This window comes from Clinocottus analis, unplaced genomic scaffold, assembly GCF_023055335.1.
Source record: "Clinocottus analis isolate CAN_PGR_092001 unplaced genomic scaffold, fCliAna1.0.p SCAF_17, whole genome shotgun sequence".
NCBI lineage: Eukaryota > Metazoa > Chordata > Actinopteri > Perciformes > Cottidae > Clinocottus > Clinocottus analis.
Window position 1 is genome coordinate 4568452 of NW_027175898.1, and position 21816 is coordinate 4590267.

Genomic DNA, 21816 nt, shown 5'->3' on the forward strand with positions numbered 1-21816 from the left:
TAAGCTTCAGCTTGTAAATAGGTTTTAATACGACGTGTGGAAATCATTAAACATACACGATATTTCTGTCCAACTCCAAGGCATCATTTACGTGGAGCCTTTTAATTAGCTTTTGTTGTGTAAAAAAAAAACGTTGGTGCATTTCCACAACAGCTATTGTTCTCTTGTTACCGCTGAGAGGACCACAGTCTGCGTCTCCGTAGCATCAGTAGTACCGCGTCTGACCATGTGAGGTCAGTGTGGTACTGCAGCTCTCCCTCCCCGTTGGTGGCATCTGTGCATACTGGGTTCTTGGAAAATCTGCAGTGCTCACCTCTCTTACCTTCCTCGCTGAGACGCACAAACAAAAGCCCACCGGTGCCGTGCTGGGAGACACGACTACGCGTGAAGTTCACGGCAACGGGCACAGCGCCAGGATAGGAGCGTAGGAAAAACGCTGCCATGCAGAGTCTCCACGGTGCCACCGTGCTGAAATATATTCATCAGATACCACTTTCCATGCCTTTTTTTAAATTTATATTTTCAGATCAATACAGGGGCGCTTAGATACATTTGAATGAGGTCCTTTTAGCGTGAGACTTGGCTCAATTGCTGCATTCTTAAATGATTAAAGCTATTGATTAGGCCTTCCCGAAGCCTCCAGACTAACAACCAGCTATCCATCTTTTGCCCATAGCCACAGATACCCAGATATCATATTTGCACATGGGAGACGTGGGGTGGGGTGAGGGTGGATGGGGGTGGGGGGCTGCGCAGAGTGGAAAGCGTTGGCATGGCTGCTCATGCAAATCAATGGGCACGAGAGATTGAAGACAAACGGAGCAATCTGTCCTTCGTCTACCTAGTTACGCAGGAGAGGAATCCCCTATCTCGGCTCACACTCCGCAGCCACAGTAATTACTCACCACTGCGTGAGTGTGTGTGCGTGAGTGTGTGTGAGAGTTTTCCTCTGCCTTCGAGAAGCCGCTGTTCGCCCGGCTCTCCGTTATCAGAGCCAGCAGACTCTTTCGCACTGGGTCGAGGTGTCCTACGTTCCCTTTCACCCTGGAACTTAGCCTAGTCATGAGTGCCCCCCCCCCCACCCCCACCCCCATCGTCCTCCACCCCCATCCTCCACCGCTGCAGGCCGCACCCTCCAGCAAATTGGCAGCAACGCGGCAGGAAGCGAGCAGAAGTGCCCCCTCCTCACTCCAAGGGCGTGTACCTGCCAACATCAGGGCTCAAACAGAAGTCTTCAGGTTCTCACTTGAGGCCCCCTCCCCCCTCTCCCTTTTTTTTAAGCTCCAGTTGGAATTTAAATTATTGTAGGCAGAAGGAGATTATTTTTCGTGTGCGTTTTTTAGAAAAAATAGGAGAAGGAATAAAACTGCAAAATGTGCTCCGGATGATGTGACCTTTACGGCTTTTAGCAAATAAAAGAGATTTTGTTCAGGCGAGGACACGTCCAAAACCTTTTTTTTTTTTACTTTGTAGAGAAGCCGTCATACACATTTCACGGTTCTTTGCTGTGAGATGGCTTCTGGAAGTGAACAGTGTATACTGGTCATGTGACTCCTCGTTGGCTCCCTTAGGTTTGGTCTTTTTTAGTGAGCCACGCTGGTGGTGTGTGTGTGTGTGTGTGTCGCTCGGTCCACCACTTTGGTCGAGACGTCTTCCTCGCCAACCGGGTGCAGCAGCAGGTATCACGGCGCTCAGAGGACGAACCCCACTGCCTCCAGTGATCCCCGACCTCTATGTTGAAACCGCTGGGTGGCATAACGTTCACCATCCCCGCAGTCACGACGATACCTTTTGTGTTCGGCGGGCCGATTGCTATGCATTGCAGATTTTTACCTGTACAGAAACGACAAGTAGCACCATAACTAGTGGGGCTTTGATCCAAATACTAACATGCTGAAGTTTAGCAAGTACAATGCTTCATCTTTTCCCACAATGCACAGCATGTCACAGGTGACTTAACACATTGACGTTACCACTCTCACACGAATCAAATATTTCGTGCTCGCAACGTAATAAACTCTCCTTATATAGGTTGCCAGAGACCTTTTTATTTTTTACTGCAGCCCCATGGCCAATTACGAATTAGTTTACGACGAATGATGGATGCAGAAACAAAAGCTCTGCTGTAGACTCTTGTTCTTGTTCGCACACGTGTACACGTTCCTTTCTGCGGCTCCCCAGTGGTAAGCAGAAGTTGATCCAATCCAAGACTTATTTCGAGCTAATGCTGTCGATTGTTCTCTTCTACAGAGTGAGTGTTGCTCCACTTTTGTTTTTGAAGGTAGCAATATGTCATTTTTTCCCCTCAACTTTCATGAGCATACTTCATTTCATCCTCTCCGGGGACGAATAAAAAAAATAAAAAAAACTGGTAGCAAGTACTTTCTTTTTAACGCCATGCCAGGAGCAGGAGGAGGGAAAGCCTCTGTTTGCCAAGTCAGTGTGTTAGCATACTGAGTGTGTGTGTGTGTGTGTGTGTTATCAGTGGCCTACATGCCTGTCACTGAATACCTTTTCCCTGCTCACACATCCAACTGTGTGTGCATTGGCGGTGTGTCAGCAGTGCCGCATTGCAACTGGAATTAAACCCATTAGTGTGAACATGGTTTACACAAGCAGAGACGGCACATTCCCATTTCACGATTGATGTCTGCAACTGTTGTCTCTGTTAACATTGTCAGTCCCTAATCTTTCTTGTTCGTGGCCCCATTTCAAAACACAAATACCGGTTCACCATACGTCATTTGTTAACATGGGCCTATCTGCCTCGAAATGTCTGTCTCGGGGGGTTCATTAGAAAAAGGGGCTCGGTCGCTCCTCGGGTGAGTGTGGGGTCATCGGGGCACGGAGGGGTTAGAGGTCGCCGCTGTTGTAAACACAGCGCGGAGCATGGGAAAGTAAGCGACGAGCGCGTCTCCTGGTTTTCAGAGAGGATCCTGCCGTGATTCGCGACAGGCGGAGTGTTGTGTGTGTGTGTGTGTGTGTGTGTGTGTGTGTGTAGCGTGGGTGACAGGGGAGCTTATTAAATCAGCCAACGCAAAAAATGTGTCTGTGTGTGTGTGTGTTTGGTGAGGGAAGAGGAGGAGTGGGGTGTTACGAGAGGAGTGCAGGGGAGGAAGGTGTGCGGAGACGCTGAGCAAGCGGGGTGAGCGTTTGACATTGCGCCTGGAAATGTATCGTCAAAGACCGGCAGGTGCCTCCAGCTGTCTGTCTTACATCAGCGGCGCTCCCACGCACAGATTGCAGTCATACACGCGGCGCTCATTTAAGCTCCCATGGCACTCGCATCAATTTATTGGATTATTAAGCGTAGCCTCTCGCAGCTCCAGAAGGTGTGACGAGGCCTCACGTGTTCACACAGCCTCATTGTGGGCCAGATATACGATATCGCCTTTGTTCTCGTGCAGCCCGCGTCGCCTCCGACCACGTGTCTGTCATCATTTGGATACGAGACCTTATAAAAGCCGGTTATTAAAGGCTGACTCAGCTTCTTCCTGCAGATGTGACACCTGGTTCTAACAGGCAAAAAAAAAACAAGCCTCATTGTTTCCATTAAGTGCTGTTGTGTGTGTGTCTGTGTTTGTGTGTGTGTGTGTGAGTGTGTGTGTCTACCTGCCCACACATATGACTGTATTTGTTCGCCCCCCCCTCCCTCTCACCAGGTCTACTTCGATCCCCCCTGTGCTGTTTGTTAGCATGGTGCAGCGGCTAGCTGGTAATTAGCCCCGAAGGCCCCCTCGCTGTCTGTTTGTTTACGACAGAAGAAATAGATTCCTTCCCTAGAGTCGGAGGCGTCACTCAGAAGTGAGCGCAGGAGACGGAGCAGACGGTGTCAAACGGAAAAGATAGGAAATTCCTGACTCAGTAGAATCCCACGGAAGGGAGGGGAGGGAGGTTAAGGGGATGTTGACAGATCTGTGAGGATCAAGGTGCTGTGATCAAACCCGAGTCGTGTCTTTCGCTGATGTTTTTGAACCGTGTTTATCACACCCAGATGTAACGATGTTTGCAGTGGCGGTGGACTGACTTGTAGGTTTTGAGGGCAAATTCTGTGTTTCTGTGTGTTTTTAACTAAGCTGCTCCCATTTTAGACCAACAATGAGCCAAATCTCCACATTGTTGTTTTATTTGCACCCACACGTGTTGGGATCTCAAGCTTAAAGCAAAGGACATTAAGCAAATTGACATTTGTCAATTGATTTCAGACATTCGGAGCATTAATAAAGCGGCGCACAATAATCTGTAATGTAAAAGTCTGCCCTGGTGGAGCAGAGAAGGAAGCCGCTGTCCCTCTGTGTGTGTTTAGCCTTTGTGTGTAATTTGAGCTGTTTTGTGCTTTGTTAACAAAGCAAATCCGTTCTGTTAGTGCGTGTTAGTGAGCGCGCTCCACTGGCGGCTCCAGCTTATAACGGCGGCGTCGTGGCAACGCAGCGCCCGGCTGTACAGACGGGCTGGTTTTGATTCTGCTCGCTGTAATTTATTCATTTGTGTTTGTTCACTTCCTGTTAGTTCCCACTCTGACAAGCCTTGCATTATACCACGGAGGGGAGAGATGCTGTTATGTGACAATTTATTATATATCAGATTTATTTTATTTACACTTTCCCACCCAAGGTCATTATACACAATGTGTTCTCGTTTCCTGGTGATAAAAAAACAAAAACATGCATGTTGTGAATAGTTTATTTTCATTGCACACAGACAGTCCTATATATTGAGATTCATTTTGAAGGTTTCAGGTGTAAAACGTGTAGAATTCTCCCCGACACGTTGGGACGGGGGAAGCGAGCCAATGTCCTGCTCACGAGTAGTTAACCCCGCGTTGAGCGCATCGAGCCGCCCTCCTGCCGTTCCACCAATCTGTCGAGAGCGCGCGTGTCTGCGACTTTGTCAATATCAATCACGAGGGTTCCCTTGCCGCCCCGCTGATGGGGATTAAACATTCATGATCATGTTTATTAATGACCAGCAGGCATCAGGGATCTCCAAACTGTCACACACACACACACACGCACTTACAAATGCACACAATTATCCTCTTTTTTTAAATACCGCACGCTCACGCACTCTTGCACTTTCTCTCGTCCAACAACACAATCTTCTTCTCCTTCACGCCCTCTCTCTCGCTCTCTATCTCTCTCACACACACACACACACACACACACACACACAACCTCTTCCTATTATCCCACCCACACATATCAGATATACAGACACACTTTGCCTCTTTAACCCACGCACAATACAGCTCTACATTAGCACCTCCACACACTCGATGAAAGAAAAGAAGAAAACACACACGCTCCTATCTATGAAAACGCTACGGTAGATTCATGAAACACACAACCCCTGAATAAATTTGTCCTTATGTTGTTTCATTTGACAGTATGGTGTAAAACCTGTGTGTGTCTGTGTGTGTGTAATATGGATCCACTGGCCTGTTTCATAGAAAAAGAACAGATTTCCTGCCTCCGTGTCTCTCCGGACCGCCCTTCTGAACTCTCCCAAGGGTGGAAGGATGGACTGGAGGGGAGGACCTCCGTGAGAACATCTGTGACGGCCGGTCCCTGCACAGACTGCAGTGTGACAAGGCCTATCCAAAGCAGATGTCTCGTGTGTGTGTGTGTGTGTGTGTGTGTGTGTGTGTGTGTGTGTGAGATCAGGGTTGAGAAGTCCATGACCTAGAGAATATGTAGAGGAAATACGCTCTCTTCTCTTCTTTTTGTGTGGTTCTAGTTGTAAATAATCAGGTGGGTAAATATGACCAGCAGATCATGGAATCATCCTATAACTATTCTTATAAAATAAAAAGTCTAATCCCTTTTGTCTTTCCTCCTTGCACCATTTTCCTCTCCACTTTAAACTCTGGGGCCATTTGTCCCGTTTTGATGTGTTGTACAAACTAGACATGCTTGGCCCTGCGGCCGCTGCAAATGAAATGACAAATGAGTGATGAGCAGAGCTGACGCTGCACTCCTCACATTCTGCATCTCTTCCCTCTGTCTCTCCGTGATGATTGGACTTTCCCCCTTCTTTCGTTGCCCGATGCTTCCCCCTCATTATTCTTTTGCCTCTGCTTCCTCTCCTTTGCACCTCTCTTGTTCTCCACTCTCCGCCCCCTTTCTTTTTTTACTCCCCAGTGAAGCGTGTCGCAGTCACTAGGTTCCCTGGTGTACTGATCCGCTCAGTGGCTATAGAAGTAGCCATAAAGACCGGAAAATTACCCTTCAAACAGGAGAAAATTTACCTTTTAATGAATGGACGCTTTTAAACAGCACATCACTAGTTAGTTGACGTCCTGCTTTTCAAGGTATTACAAGAAAAAACGCAAAAAAACCCCTTTTTGCTGCAACAATGTCTTCTTACTTTGGATAGTGTTGCTCTTTCTGCACAATGTATGCTAACAAGAGAGACAATAGCAGAAGTAATGCTTTATTGTGTGCACTGACCAAACAATGGACATTGTACGACTTCCTGCAAAGAATGCAACCTTTGAGCAGCTGTTTGCGTTCGGTTTAAATTAGAGAAGTGATGCAACTTCATAATTAGACTCAGTGGTGAAACTAAACACAGTCAGGTCGTGATATGTTGGGGGTCATACAAGACGTGTTCCTGTTAAAAGATAATTCCACTTCATTCTGACTTGGATATAATGTTCATAGTTAAATGGTGAGCAGGTAAGAGTGAGTATTCATATACAGAAGGTGGACAAAATAAAAGAAACGATCCATATAAAATAGCTTTCATCGTCGTCATAATTACAAGGTCAGCCTCACAGCAAAGTAACCAATGTACCGGTTAGTGGCGTGTGTCCGCTGTAAAAGAGGTCTGACAATCTCTCTTTAATGTGCACTTTGAGGTCTGTTTTTTATGGGATATGAATTTGTGCGTTGTTTATTTTTAGCCTAATACAGCTGACGTGGCCAGCGTTTATATTTGGATCTCTCCTCATCTGCTGTTCAGTTCAAACAGGGCAGAGCTAGTTCCAAAAGGTACACTATTTGCATCTGCACACCACTTCCATGCTTATCTCTGTGGGATTTTAATATATTTCCGTTTATCAGAGTCGTTATTCACTGTTTAGATGAAACCAGTTATGCAACATTGAGTTGACACAATGCAATCTATTCTTAAGTGTGAACATGGAGCACTCGACTCAACAGTTTGCTGAACTGTCAAAGGTCAAAACTCTGACCAGCTGCACTGTCAAAGAGCCACAGACACAAGTCAAACTTCATCAACATGAATAAATCCATTGGTAAGAAAAAGTAAATATTTAGTAGATTAATTAGAGGTTCATTATGTCAGAACAAGTCGGGTCCAACCCAGAGCCCTGACAGGAAAAACACAATGCTGTTTGTCTGTTCGCCCTTAAAAAAGAAATAAAATAATCAAGATCTTGCAACAATTTACATTTAAATTAGCCCAAACTATTTGACACCCACAGTTCGCCCGCAGCTGTCTGAGCTTCTTGAGTTCCTGAGCCCTGCAGCAGTCGTAACATCAGCACGCTGCCCAGGACCTCCCGAATCACCAGACCCGGACCACATTAAACCTGTTTAGGATGCGAAGACCTGGAGCCTTTCCTTTTGTAATAAGCTCCAGCATCCTGTTCCAAAACCATTTAGGATTTGTGCAGCAGCAGCAGCACAAGACGAGGTCAAGCTCTTCTTCATACCATAAACTATTTGGTGTTTCACTTATTTTGTCCTGTATCTAGTTACATGCAAACGTACGCTCCCAGTTGTCTTCTAGACATACAATGCTCTGTTGTTTCTGTGGAGAGGAGAGCTTTCTACACACACACTTTGGGATCAAATACACACACGCACACACATCACAGCACACGGCAGAACTAATCCGATTTCACAGCCCAAACGAAAAGCGTCTTGCATGAACACATCCATTAGCTATTATTAGCTAAATTGACTAATAGGTAAACACACACACACACACACACACACACCAAAGCGCTGCTGTAGAAAACCCAAACACCGGGGGAGACCTGCTGCAAAACTAAATAGTGCTGAGTGCTTTTCTTTTGTTCGCGCCTCTCCCACGGAAATACACAGTCCAAGACGCACTCCTTTTTGAAATGGAGGTAAATATGAATCTCACCGTAACTCACTGCCTCAGAAGCTGGTGATGTGTGACATTTCAAGTCAGTATTTTTCTTGATGCTGTTTTTACAGCCGGGTCACAGAGACACATTTTTCTCAGCGGGCGGCACTTGTCGTGAATTTGACATTTGCCAGCTACTGTTGGTACACCTGTCGGGCTTTCTGTTCTCGCACGTGTACCGCTACAGTTTGAAGCGATAGCCCTGGCAGAATGCCCACTCAGGATTTATACTAATTTGACAGTAAATTATCTGACTATATAATGTATTTAACTGACTGAAATGCAAACTGAAGCTGGCAGATTTAGCTAGCTAGCTAATGAAGCTACATTAGCTGGTTTAAAACACTCTCTCCGAGTATGTTACACACACAAGGGATTTTGGCTCAGTGGTGCGTAACAATAAACACAAAGACTGAGGCTGAAGATGTGGAACTGAAATAGAAAATAGTGCAGTGTTTTAGTTTTAAAATTTAGAAGACAGTAACACTGCCTACAGTTTCTTGTGCTGTGTTGAGAGCAGGACAGTGCTGGAGCTAATGTTAGCATGGCCTCTGCTAGCATCTAGCATCACGTAGTGCATAACGCAGGTAATAGTCGTGAACATTAGTCGTAAACTAATGTAGTTTGCTGTAGTTAACGACGTCATCCTCGGCCTTGGGCGTGATGTTTGGTCACTACAGGCTGTGAGCTAGTTTTCCGGACATGCTAACGATTGTGGCGCGATGTTCGTGCTGTTAAACACTGTTCAGTCTTTGTGTTTAATCAATCCCTTGTGCTTTTGTTCTTGTTTTTCGTTATGGCTAAAAGAAAGAAACCACTAACCAAACTATGTTGAGTATCGCTCTTCTTGCAACATGTGGAGAAAACGAAAGCCTGACAGGCCAGCCATAATAACTGAAGTTTATCCCGAAGGAGACATTAAAAACTGCTCATGAGCCTCAGACACAGACCCAAACAAGGAAACGTAGGCTTACCAGCACACACAAAAACGTATCTATGGTTACCATGCGTGCCTCCAAATCCCCTCGAAACAAACCAGACCAGACAGTGTTTTTTGCGGTCGGGGGGTGTATCAGCTTTCCATTAACGGCTCCAAGCCATTCATCTCCTACTTGGTTAAAAACCCGAGCATCCAGACGGACAACCGCCCGCTTGGGTTCAGCGCCCCTCGTTACTCTGCGTCACGCTGGTAGGTGATGATTTTGTGGGAAAGACTCGGTGTGAGTGTTTCTAATTAAGAAAGCGAAATGAGCAGATTTTAACAAGGTCATTTTAACGGCCCTGTGCTCTGCTCCCTTCACGTGGGTGTGAAAGTGTTTCTCAGCGGGCAGCGAGGAGGTAATGGGTGTGGGAACATTACCTTGTGGATTGGCAGGAGGGCCAATCTCCGTCCTGATGGAGCCATGAGAGCCCATTTGTTTCTGACACCTTCGGCATTATGCTGGGGAAGCCACGGAGGCCGGCAATATCGCAACCGCAGCGACGTTAACAGGCGACAAAGTTATTGCGTGCTTGAATGTTGCAATTATAGAACGCAATTAACACGTTTGTCATGGCCTTCAACTTTTTGCTCCGAGCTGTTTGTGTCTGAACTGCGTCGCTTGTTTTCAGTTTGTCTGTGGCCCTTATTAAATTACAATGAGCAGAATTTAGCTTCGGCACAGCCCAATACAAATCACATTACACTTCAGAGTGAATGATTGCATTTGGCTCATTGGAATCAGCCGTTGCCATTTTTTTTTTTTTTTACTGAATAGAGCTTTTTATTTTTAACGTGCGAGTGTTGCCTTCTAATATGTTATTCCCATTTGACGCAATTTTAGCTTACGATAACTCAATCAAGTGTCCCTGTGTTTTCTCTGGATTCCTCTCCACCGGCTGCAAAGCAGTGGTTGCAGCCACTCGGCTGGGAGTTAAGAGATTTGAAGAAGCTTAAATTGTCATGCCAGCCCACAGCTACAGACGGCCCCCCCTCCTTATTCTCTTCCTGTGAGTCTATGAAAGACAAGGCGTGTCCAGTCCTGATCTTTCTTTCACAAAGTAATCTCCCCACAGTCTCTCAATCATTTATATCCTTTCCTCTATCGTGTGGGACATATTTGGCTACTTATACTCTCAACTTTGTCATTGTCAAGTCTGCCCTACATTCTGTTAAAGAAGATGTAAAAAAAAAAAAAAAGGGCCCTCGTGTGCTTCTTTGGGTGCATTTTTAGATGGAGGTCTGATGTCAGGCTGACCGCACGCTGAGCTATCCATCATCACTCCATCAGCAATATTATTCTTTTTCCGTCTTTGGACATGCTGGCACTGTGTCCCAGACTTGCCCGATGGAAGGACAAACGTGTGTTTTTTTGTGCGGCAATTTTCTTGTCAGTCACTGCAGAGTCATTCACTAGAATAAAGAGGAAATCCAGGCAGCTAGAAGTTTTTAAACTAATGTAGGTGGGCAATGTTGCTTCAGAGGAATTGTTCCAAGTTAGCAATTCTGTGCAGGAAAGACATAGGGGCTTAGAAGGATGAAGGAAAGACTGTAGCCTTGAGGGACTTGGTATCACTATATAGAAGAGATTCCCCACACAACACACAGCAGATGCTCGCATGTATCCACAAGGCTTATGTGAGCAAGCAAGCGTTGGGTTATACCATGAACTGGATACACTGTGTCGAGTGAACACATTCATACAGTGATGTGATGATACATCCACACCGTTTCATGTACTGCATTAAAAGCAAAAAAAGATATACTCCTAAATTAAAGAGAATAGAAACATTGCCGAAATCTAATGTTGTAATTTAATTCTTGTTGGTGCTTATCCAACAGCACCGGTGGTCAAAATGTGAATTGTGACATGAGGCACGTATTATGTTCACTCCCACACATTATATCTCTCCAAATGTAACATGGCAGAAAACTAAACTTTTAATGTACGGTGTGTTTTCTAACTGTTATGGGTTCGTGACCCCCGAGGTCCTGGACCCCTCCACACAGGTTGCATGTGTGTTCCAGGTGCAACCAGTTCTACCAAGGACACCTTTCTTAAATTCACAGATTGAAACAAATAAATAAACAAAACAAAGACAAATGAAAAATAGTCCTAATGAAACAAACAAAAACAAGTATGGTGTCGTTCAAAAGCCTGATCACTCGGCTTAGTTTTGGTTGCATCACAAGAGGGATGGAACAAGCGACAGAGGGGAAGGGAGACTTCCTTTCTGTCTCTCACTTCCATCAGCTTTCTCTTTGTGTGAACGTCTTGAGAAGACCTGGCTCAATACACTTCTTTGCAGACTCATGGGTGCTTTATTTCTTTTTTTGCCAGAAGTTATTTTCCACAGGTGCAGGCTCGCTCGCCTTTTTTTATCGTCTTTTTCTTTTTTACCTCAATCTCTGTTTTACAGCCCCATCCTCTCAATCTTTTCTCCATGTATACAGGGACACAAAAACCTAATTCAACTGCTCCCTCTATCACATCCTGGTGACAGTTTCTTCACCTAGAACCCAAGTAATCAACAGCTCGAGCGCCCCTCGCCCCCCACTGCCTCCTTCCTGCTCTCTGTCGCTCTCCCTCTCCTCTCAGTAATGACAAATCCTTGTGTCAGTCAGTCAGACAGATGACGCAATGTGCGAGGGACAGATCCGTCACACATGTAGTTTCCCACTCCAATGCACCTGTTCAGGTTTATAATATCCTCTGATAGCAGGCGCGGGCCGCTCTGTCAAACATCCACCCGTTCCATCAGCCATCATTTCTAACTTACTGCTGGATTTATTTCTCCACAAAAATGAAACCGCGGCAGATGTTTTTCTACCGAGTAATTCTTACAGGGCTACAGTTCAAGGAATGTGTTTCAAAAGGCCATTGTGTGAGATTTCTTTCTCGTGTAATTACAGTATACGGTCTGAGGATGTTCACCAGCGCTAATGAAATCCCATGTTGGCCTACAGGATGGTAAATCAGTGGCTTTAAGTGCTCCGTCTGTCCTTTTCCAGACCTGAAGAACGCTGGCGCGAGAGGTCGGCTGCTGTGACGCACAGTTCACTCGTTGTCACCATTGATTTCTCATTAGTCAGGCCCTCAGGAGTGTGCGAGCTATCACTTGGATCGGATCTGTCGCGTCCAATTAAAAGCCTTTTTCCGAAATGGCCTGGCTTTTTGCGTTCCTTTTTATCTTTACCCGTTTCCTCCTTATCTTTTGTGTGTAAAGATTCCCTTTGTCTATTGTGTAGGCTGCGGTCGGCCTTTTTGCATTCGCGGAGGCTTTAATGTCGGCTGCTGCACACAGAAACAAATAGGGAGTTGTTTGAGGGTGTGGCGGGAGGGTGTCTGATTATAGCCCTCCCTCTGTCTCACACCTCATGACAAAAAACATCTTCTCTTCCAGACAGCCGCAGAGCACCTTCCTGCACCAGCCAGCCTGTGACAGGACTGTACGAGACAATGTTGTCCCAGCCACAGCGAGTCATTAAAGGCTACGTGACAAACGAGCGCGGTAATAACGCGCGGACGCTGAACAGGCCGGCCCTCGTACAGTGGTAATAATGTCACATCGCGACAATGGGCAGCAGAGAGTAGGGTGAGAAATTTGCTTAGCAGAAGATTTGCCACCCCAACTCCTCCTCCTTCCCCTATTCTCACATGCAGTAACACACACACACTCAAATGTACATACACAGTTACAATGACGATCCTATTAGAATGACCACGATGGCAGCCCCAAAGTGTGACTCGATGGCTGCACTGGGGGTGTTGAGCAGCCTCATTTGAAAGGAAGGAGAAGGTGCTGAGGTGTTGATAACTGTGAGTGCATGTGTGTGAGCACATACCCGCCTGCCTATCTATGCAATATTTGTTTTGCGTCAGCAGAAAAGAAAGAAAACTCTGGCTGAGGTCACTGTTTTTTTTCCCCCTGTTGTGTATTTCTGCCATCACTGGTCCTCCAACAGTTCATAGGAAGAGGTTGTAGTCTGTCAGACCGACAGACAGACAGACAGAAAGGGGAGATGGGTGGCAGGATGTCTGTCCGAGCCAATTATGTTTAATGAGATGCCGAGTGACCAGAGCTCCTGAAAGCTGCCAGATGACTCGGAGAGCGCCTCTGTGGCCGGAACAGATCCAAAATGCTGCATTGAACATCATTACATGCTGGGTGGGGATCCGTAGCACGTCATTGGTAACACCCGGTTTGCAGCACAGATCATCGCAGTTGATTTTGGAGGAACCGGAGCTGAGTACAAAGACAGATATTCTGTGATGAAAGGAGCATTACTGTACCTCCAGCTACAATGGGCAGCGGAGAGATTGACATCTCCATTCAGACCCCATGGCAGCTGTAAAGAGGCTGATATGCAGATTAGACAGGTCTGGCCTGGCCAAAGAGCCACATTACGAAACACAAGACTGGATTGTGGTTTACGAGCATTGCCAGGGAGATTGCAGGAAGGTACAGGCCGGGCCGTCACAGCTGTGTTATCAGCGAGTGAAGGCATTTAGATGTGCATGACTGAGAGGGATGGAGAGAATAAGAAAGGGAGGGATGAATACTGAAATGTTCAGGTCCAAAAATAACAATGACTATTCTCTTCAGTGGCATGCGGTTCGATTGTGTGAGGAGACTAAACCTGTTTCCCATCATGCATGCTTATCAGTTCATTAGTCCATGTGACAGACAGGGCTGTTGGTGTTATGCAAAATATGCTCACCTCGTTCACCTCGCCAAACAAAAGAGCTCGCTGGGAACCTGTAAGGGCAGGAAATGTTTACGGCCAATAGCTACTAAATCCTCATTTGGACAAATTCAAATTCAAATTTAAGAAATGCTATCCAGAGGAAGCTGGATAATCCTAAATTAGATGCATGTATGGTGAGTTAAATAAAATAAAAAAATCACACTTTGATATTCTGTCTGTACAAACTTGCCATCTGCTTTGATCTGCGAGAATCCGCATGGGCTGTACGCACCTACACATACTGTACGTGTGAACGCGTCCATGTGGCTGATATTCAGTGTAGTATGAACACAACTGCGTGCACATGCACTGTCTGCTTTTTTTTTTTTAGACTCCCATCTGCACCTTAACTGTTTTAAAAGGAAGTACTCCAGCGTTTTTGTGAAGCACTACCATGATGTAGAACACACACACACACACACACACACACACACACACACACACACACACACACACACACACACACACACACACACACAAGACAGATCAAGACCTAAGCAGGGAAGGCTGAGATGCAGCTCAAGCTCCAAAAACACTGGATCCTACATTTCCCATGATGCAACTTGACAGCAACATCAAACAGCAAAGCCTCCAGTGTATAAAAGCACGCTTTTTTAAAATAGTTCTTAAAATATGAAGTCTCAAGCCGAGGATAACCCTGATTGCTGCATCATCATCATCATCATCATCATCATCATCATCACATGGATAAACTACACGCAAATTGTGGAGCGCTCCATTAATTTAACTGCGAAAGTCATGTTCCCGTAATGGTCCACGAGCCACTGTTTTGGACCCCCTGAATTCTCGCTATCCATCATCATCATCATCATCATCATCATCATCATCATCACACATGAAGCTGTACTTGTGATTGAATCCCCGGTGCTCCGCGCTGCGCCCACAGCTCGGCCATCCCCCTCCTCGCAGCCCGGGGAAGGAGGAGTTTAACCCCGCAGCGTCTGGGAGGAGTCCGCGGTCTCTCGGCGCTCCGTCCCAAGAACCTTCGGTCGTGGAAGTACACTTCAAGGAAAAGCCGATTTGTATGTTTCCGCTAAATGCAACGACGTCAGTATTATTGAAACATCAATTTGTTTCGCGCTCTCGAAGAAGGAAGCACGAGAAGTATGTTGTACCGGAGGAGACGTTAACCGGTGAGTTGCAAGCGAACTTCCTTCACACGGTCACGTTGGCTTTTAAAGGACTGCGCTCGGTTTCTTTCTCTCTTTCTGCGTGAGCGCTTCGTCCCTGCGACACCTGAACGCAACGTTACGCGGGACGAGCGCACGAAGTTTTGTCTGACGACCAAAAGTTTGGGTGTTGTTTGTCGGGACTAGTATTCTATTCATTTCTCCAGTGACCTCTCACTGGCTGGCAGTAAATCTCGCTGCAGCAGCAGCTGTGACTGAAGTCATTTCCCATCACCTGTAAAAACAACTGTTTTATGGGGAGATGCCTTTTTTTTATTATACTAGAGTCATTTAGAATGAGAGCTCTCTTTATAAATAATCGTACTCGTCAGATTTAAGAACAGTGTGACTGCTGATTCCCACTCTCCTCCAGAGTGCAATATCCCTCCTTAAGTCTTGTTTGCTGTGAAACACAATTTGTAATGAGAAATGAAATAAAAAAGCATCCTTGTCAGCATGCTCAGCCAGGAGGGTGGGAGGTGGGGGGTTAATCAAACTTCCAAACCAAAGCTCTCTGGGTGTCACTCCAGCGACACAATAGATCACTTGAGAGTGGACGTTCAACATGTAGCCCGCGGCGGTGCCAGCGTCCGCTCATTGCTTCTCATTCTTCCTTCTGATTTATGGACCTGAGAGATCGGGGAGCGTTTGGTCATTCCGCTAAACGCCGGGGTCTGTTCCGCCGTCGTGTTTCGATGTGATTTACATTCAGCTGGCATTGTTGTAGGTCCGTGTGCCGGGGTGGAAGGGCTCTGTGGTCACATACACAGAGGTAACAAAAGGGCCCCAGAGACCCCTGGAGGGAAGGGTCCGCCCAGAGAAAAACAGAACCCCGGGAGCAGGAGGAAAGGGCCGGGAACGCCTTCTTGGCATGGTCGGCCCTCTTGTCATGGAAACCCACGCGGGGGAAGTCAGTCTGACTGTCCTGCTACCTTTGCACTGCCGCCGTGGTAATAAAACACGGCTAATGTTTGACTCGCAGAGGCCGCCCGGCGTGCTTATCGATCGGTCTGTTCAACGTCATTTGCGAGGAAGTGCTATATTTCAGGCAATTAATGGGATTAATGATTATCGAATGGCGGATGAAGTGAGTGGATGCACTGCATATGGTTTCTAAACATTTACTTGGAACATGTTTATATCATATTTATACAGGAATGAGGCTCAGTCCAACATGAGAGCAAGAGGAAAGAATGCCTTTCCTTTATTGTTCTGTATGATTGGTTTATTTTTAAGGCTCGCCTCTTTGGCTGTTTTATCGACTCTACCGAAAAGTTATTTTGTTACATGATTATTGCTTTTCTTATGTGTGCACCCTGTGTTTTTTGGGCAGGGGAAGCGTTTGGAGGCGACCGTGGCACCGCATGCACATTTTGCCTTTTACGCTTCACATTTTTTTTGCGGTAACAAAATTCTCAACCACAAGGAACATTGTGTTTTGACTATTCTGTTTCTCCCCGGGGTCGGGACGGGGTCTTAAGCTTGAGCGATTCTGATGGAGTGTTGCCCGTGATTTCCTATTTGAATGGAAAACATAGGGCTTTTTCTCTGGGTTGTGTTCGCTCTTTCCTTTTGTCGCACGAGTTGCGAGTTACAACTCAGCTGGAAAGAGCGTCTGTTTGTCAAAAGTTGTTTGCCAGTGACAAAAAGGAAACGTAACGCGAGCCTCTCTCTGGGCGGCACCGAGTCCCTTCAAAGGCGTCTACAGCTCATCTTCTGTCTAATTTAAGTTGAAAGTCTCGGTAACGTCCCGACACGGGCACGTAATTGCCACAGGAACCTCCCTCGTGGAACGGTCTATTTTGAAGTCCGTTGATGTACAGTGTGCGGCTTTGGAGTTATTTATAAAGAAGAGTCATTTGACTGATAATTTGATGCTCTGTGTGAACAGCAGCCTTCTCAGAGTGAGGAATGTGTGCTCCCCTCCGCAGGCCATTTGGAAAGCTGTGTGTGTGTGTGTGAGTGTGTGTGAGTGCCCCGTTGTTGCTAATTCTGAAGCACGCCGGCCGAGAAACGCCAATGTTTCATGTCTTCTCCCCGGCACATTTTTCTCCATATAAGGCGGCGTGCGTGTGACTTATCAGGCACGGGTAACATCTGTGCTTATTGTCACACGGGGATGAAGGCCTTCCACTGTCTCTAGGTGGAGAGGCAGCGCCGAGGGAAAGCACATGACTGCCGTGTCGTTGAAACAAAAAGGATCCAAAATGGAGCGCATCCACAACGATCTCCTTTCTGTCCGCTGCCTCCATTACGATGTCCAATTCCAAGGCTTCTGTTTCGGGTGTAGACGGTCCCGCCAGGCGTGCACATAATGGTGGCCTGCATGTTTCTATTTCTCACATCTGTGGTTGAGATTATACTCGGCTTTCCGTGTGTTTTGCTGGTTGTGTACGGCCGGCCGTGTCTCGAGTGGTTGCTATAAAAAGCAGGTGGACTCAAAGCTGGCGTTGACAGCCTCCTGGCCGAGACTTCTCATTTTGCTACCGCACTCATCGAGGCGCCAACCCGAAAGACACGCGGCGGTGCTCTGACCCCTTCCCGGGTGCAGGTCAAATAGCTATCGCCAACCCAACATTGATATTACCCGTCCTGTGCTGTGGCGGCAGTTTGGACCAAAATAAAAAACTGAACCCTGTGACTTAAAAAAAAGAAAGAAAGACTGTGTACCTTCTGTGCTGCATAATTCAGTGATTCTGAGTTTAGCCTGTTTTGCTGTGGCTTCTTGGTCGGCAGAGACACACACACAAACACCCCCCTCCACTTTGAGGGATTTGTTCAGTCAGCTGTACGTTGTGTATCTGCTCCAACACGAGAGCCCCTGCTCTTCTGCACAAACGGGAAGCGTCTGTCCTGCTCTGGCAGAGCGACCTGGTCTCATCCAGCTGAACCGACCTCTTAAAGGGGGATTAAGGCATGGGTCTAAATTGGATTGCACTCCTTTCTGGGGTCACCCAGCTAATGAACGGCTGGTGAGGTTCTCGGATAAAATGCAGATTAAAATTTCGACAGCCGCTTTTAACAAGGTGTCGAACGAGGTAATGGATTAAGAGTTAGGCGCAGGGTTATTGGGGGTGCAGGTGAAGAAGTGGACGAGCTAGCTCTTTAAACGCCGCCACGTCTTCACTTGTGCGAGTAAGACTTTCATTAACCCCGGAGGAATTATTGCGAGGCATGCCATTACCATTCTTTTCTTGATGGTCATATAAATCATGTGGTCCAAAGGTGTGCATGAGGGAAAAATGGCCCCATGGCGGCAGTTGAGTAGCGGCACATGTAGTTCCTGTAAGCTCACCAGACTGCATGCGATATATCAGTCTGGAAAAGGTGCTGCCTCTGCAATTTTGCTGAAAGTGATCTACAAGTCGCCGCGCTACAAGAAGTAGTTTGATTATCAAAACGTAAAACTTGCAATAAAGCGGGATGCACGAGTAGTATTTGGCACAATGGCTATTCACTGGCATATTGATCTGTGTGTGTGTGTGTGTGTGTGTGTGTGTGTGTGCGTGTGTGTGTGTGTGAGAGAGATTTCTTTGATCCTCACAACATAATCTTCGAGCATGTGGCTGCCGTGTGGAAAATACGGTTGAAACCTTTTTGATCATGTCTTCAAGCTGGAGACGGTCGAGTTGCATCACGTCTCTTATTGGCCTGTGTGCGCAAGACATCTTGCTTTTCTTACACTTTCAAAAGACGGCACGCTTCAGGCAATCAACAGCCCTGTTGAATAGGAAGCCCCCTCCTCCCCCGCTTGCTTGGCTACAGGTCAATCCTCATAACAATAGAAATTGAGATTGATCTGCCCTACCTAGACCCACCAGCCATACGGTCTTCCTTACTACCCTTGCCCGATTAGGAAGGCAAACACAGCTGGTGCTACAGCCCAAAGTGCTTGTTGCTTGGATGTTTCAGTTGGCACTATGTGACTTGTGTTGCCCCCCTTCATCCCCCCCTTATGATGGATGGGTGGATGGAGTGAACACTGGGTACACATTTACTCAGCACATCCCACCTGCTCATCAGTGGGTGGAGACTGACTTTCCTTTTGTCTCTGATAGGGGACAAAACGTCTGTAGTGGCGGCTGTAGCTCATTTGGAGAGTGGTCTTTCTGACACCACAAGGTTCGATCCCCTGTTGAAGTGTCCTGCAGCGAGACACTCAACCCCCAGTTGTTCCCAGCAGCACACTGCTCCTTAATAACTAAGGATGGGTTTAATGCAGAGACCAATTTCCCCAAGGGGATTTAATAATGAATACTTTCTTCTTCTTCTTCTTCCGATGGGAGCTAGGAAGCCCACCAACTTCTGAGGCATCGTGCACCAATTCAAGCCAGGCGATTGATTCTGCTAATGTATTCTGCATCATCTATTAAATAATTAAAGCCGTGCCCGTGTCTTTGAACGGCGTGGTATTTATTGTGCCAGATCCCTCTGCGCTTTTTAAAAATTATAGTTAATTAGATAACAACTTTCTGCATCCCCGTGGCCTGATCATTATCCCATCAGGATGGGACTCTTCTGATTGATGAAAAATGATAAATCCTAGTACCACACTGTCAGAAAGGGCAGGTGGGAAGAGTGTGCGCACAGATCTATCAATGACCACACGTGGATCCAGCTTTGGATCCAGTGCATTCCTTATAGTCTACTTCCAGCACCAATATGTGACAACACAAACATTGCTGTAAGTCTGCACTCCCTCAAGGTACTGACGTTGTTCCCCCTCTTTTGCTTGCTCAGGAGCTTGTGCCACTGTACTGCACCAGGCATGACGTGCCCATATCGGCACAGTTGCCTGAGCTTTGTATCACACATGAAGTGCATCGGGGAGGGTCGTTGGCAGCCGGTGTATTTGGGTTCTGTTGAGGAACACTTTTAGGCTCATTAGCTCTCCTCTCACTGTCCAGCCCCCCTCGCCCTCCCTGCTTCGGCAGAATGTTTTGATCTCCGAGCAAGATCTTTTCTCCACTTCTCAGTCTCCGGGTCTTGTCATGTTGGCTCAGTCATTTGGCGTCCGGCCAGCGTAAACAGAGGCAGGGTCCTGATTGCGTTGGGTCTCCGGCAATCCTGGCATCCACTCAGCGAACACGCTCAATTAAAGCTTTCTCGAAAAAAAAGAGCTAAATGTATCCACAAAAGAAACCCCTGTTTCCTGGGGCGATATCATCGTCAGGGCTTATTTGGCCGACAGGCCTGAGCTGTCAGACGGTAAAGGATGTAAAGCGTGTCAAGATAAGGGCAAAGAAAACTGCAGTTTTCGGAATGTTTTTATCCGCTTAATCGCTCTTTGCAGGCTACGCCTCTGTGAAATGGCAACAGAGTAGTAATATTATGCATCACGTCCAAGATGTAAGGGAAGCCAAGTGGTTTATCGGCCAGTGTGTGTGTGGCCTTGTTTGTTTTTACAGCACCCTCTGGATGCCCAAAGATCGACTCACAGTTCTCCATTTCTCACTATGGTCGACTTGGGTATCCTCCTCGCCCAGAGCAAAAACCCGTCCAGCTTCACTTTTCTCTGCGGTTGCACAAGAGCTGCTCGACTCTGGCGTTCACTCGCTCTGGCTCACGGGCTCGCAGCGCCTGGCTCGCAAACCCCCCACGTCACCGGGGGGCTGCACGGCACGCGGCTTGCGTGGCTTTTCCGCAGTCGATGGCCGCAGGTGCAACGGACAGTCTGGACTTTTCCTCCCAGTCGGCTTTGTACACGCCAGTGTTGAGAGGAGAAACCTGTGTCTTTCTCATCATTGTGGCTTCCCAGTTCTGCCGCACCTGGCACGCCATCAAATCACCTCCCCCACCACAAATTACACAAGAGCACGGCATTCATACAAAGTCAAGCAGGTCAATCTTATCGCCGGCAGGTTCCTCCATGGGCTGATGCCAAGTCAAGCAAATTACGCGGAGTGCAGGTCGCTGTTCAGCTTGTTGCGACCCGGGACAGCCCTGCAATATTAATGCTTCATCTCTTCTTCTTCAAACTGTGTTACAGTGCCGGGCCACTCATAAATGCTACTTTTTAAAAAAGTTTTATCTCCGGGTTCACAGTCATGTCAAGAAGATTGTAAAAAAAAGAAAACTTGCCAGTTGCCACTCAGAGAATACCAATGCAATGGTGCCAAATCCTGAAACCGTAAGGAATGACGGTAGAGAGGAAATGGAGGGCAACCGGTTCACCAGTCGACACGCGTGTGTGTACAGGGATACTGCAGGCTATTACTGTAGTTTGACATTCAGCTGTCATTGGAGATGGTGACTCCTAAAGTGTCCGCAGCTCGATCCTAATGTTATTAAAGGTGCTGCAGCCAAGAAAGGAACTGCTTGGTTTATAGACTCCAGCTGATCTGTTCCTGGTCCCTCTGTCCAAGATCACTGCTTTGATAGAGGAAAAAAAAAAAGAAAAGAAAAAGGTTATCGAAGGGTCTAAGCGCACACTGCAATAAGTCTGAAGGGTGCTCAAAGGCAGATTTCTTGAACAAAGCCAGGCAAGCTGGTTCACCCTGATTTCAGTTTCCAAGCGAACCGTATCCCGCCTCAAGCTCCGTACACTGCTCAGAGACTTCCCATCTAAATCTAAACTTAAAGGCCAATGAGCTAATCAATTATTATCAATAACCATGGCTCCCTGGTGTGAAAGCAAAGACGCATAGAACAGGACCAAAAAAAAAAAGCTTGTCTCTTTGGTTATACTTTGTGAGCTTTGCTGCACTCTCATCATGGCCAGCACATGGCAAGCTAGCACCGGTATGGGTCATCTCACCCAAACCTCCCTCGTGGTTT

The 21816-nt window shown here is 46.9% G+C and overlaps 1 protein-coding gene across 4 annotated transcripts in view; it reads left to right on the forward strand.

Annotated features, from left to right (window-relative positions):
- The window catches only part of LOC137788077 (rho guanine nucleotide exchange factor TIAM2-like), an 85655-nt gene that overhangs the window by 2995 nt on the left and 60844 nt on the right, over positions 1 to 21816 (forward strand). The window contains exon 1 of one of the 4 annotated variants that reach the window (XM_068580895.1): positions 14866 to 15003. The exons of the other annotated variants lie outside the window; for them this stretch is intronic. The gene's annotated coding sequence lies outside the window, so the exon portion shown is untranslated. Of the gene's footprint in view, positions 1 to 14865; positions 15004 to 21816 lie in introns of those variants that run through there. 4 annotated transcript variants of the gene reach the window in all.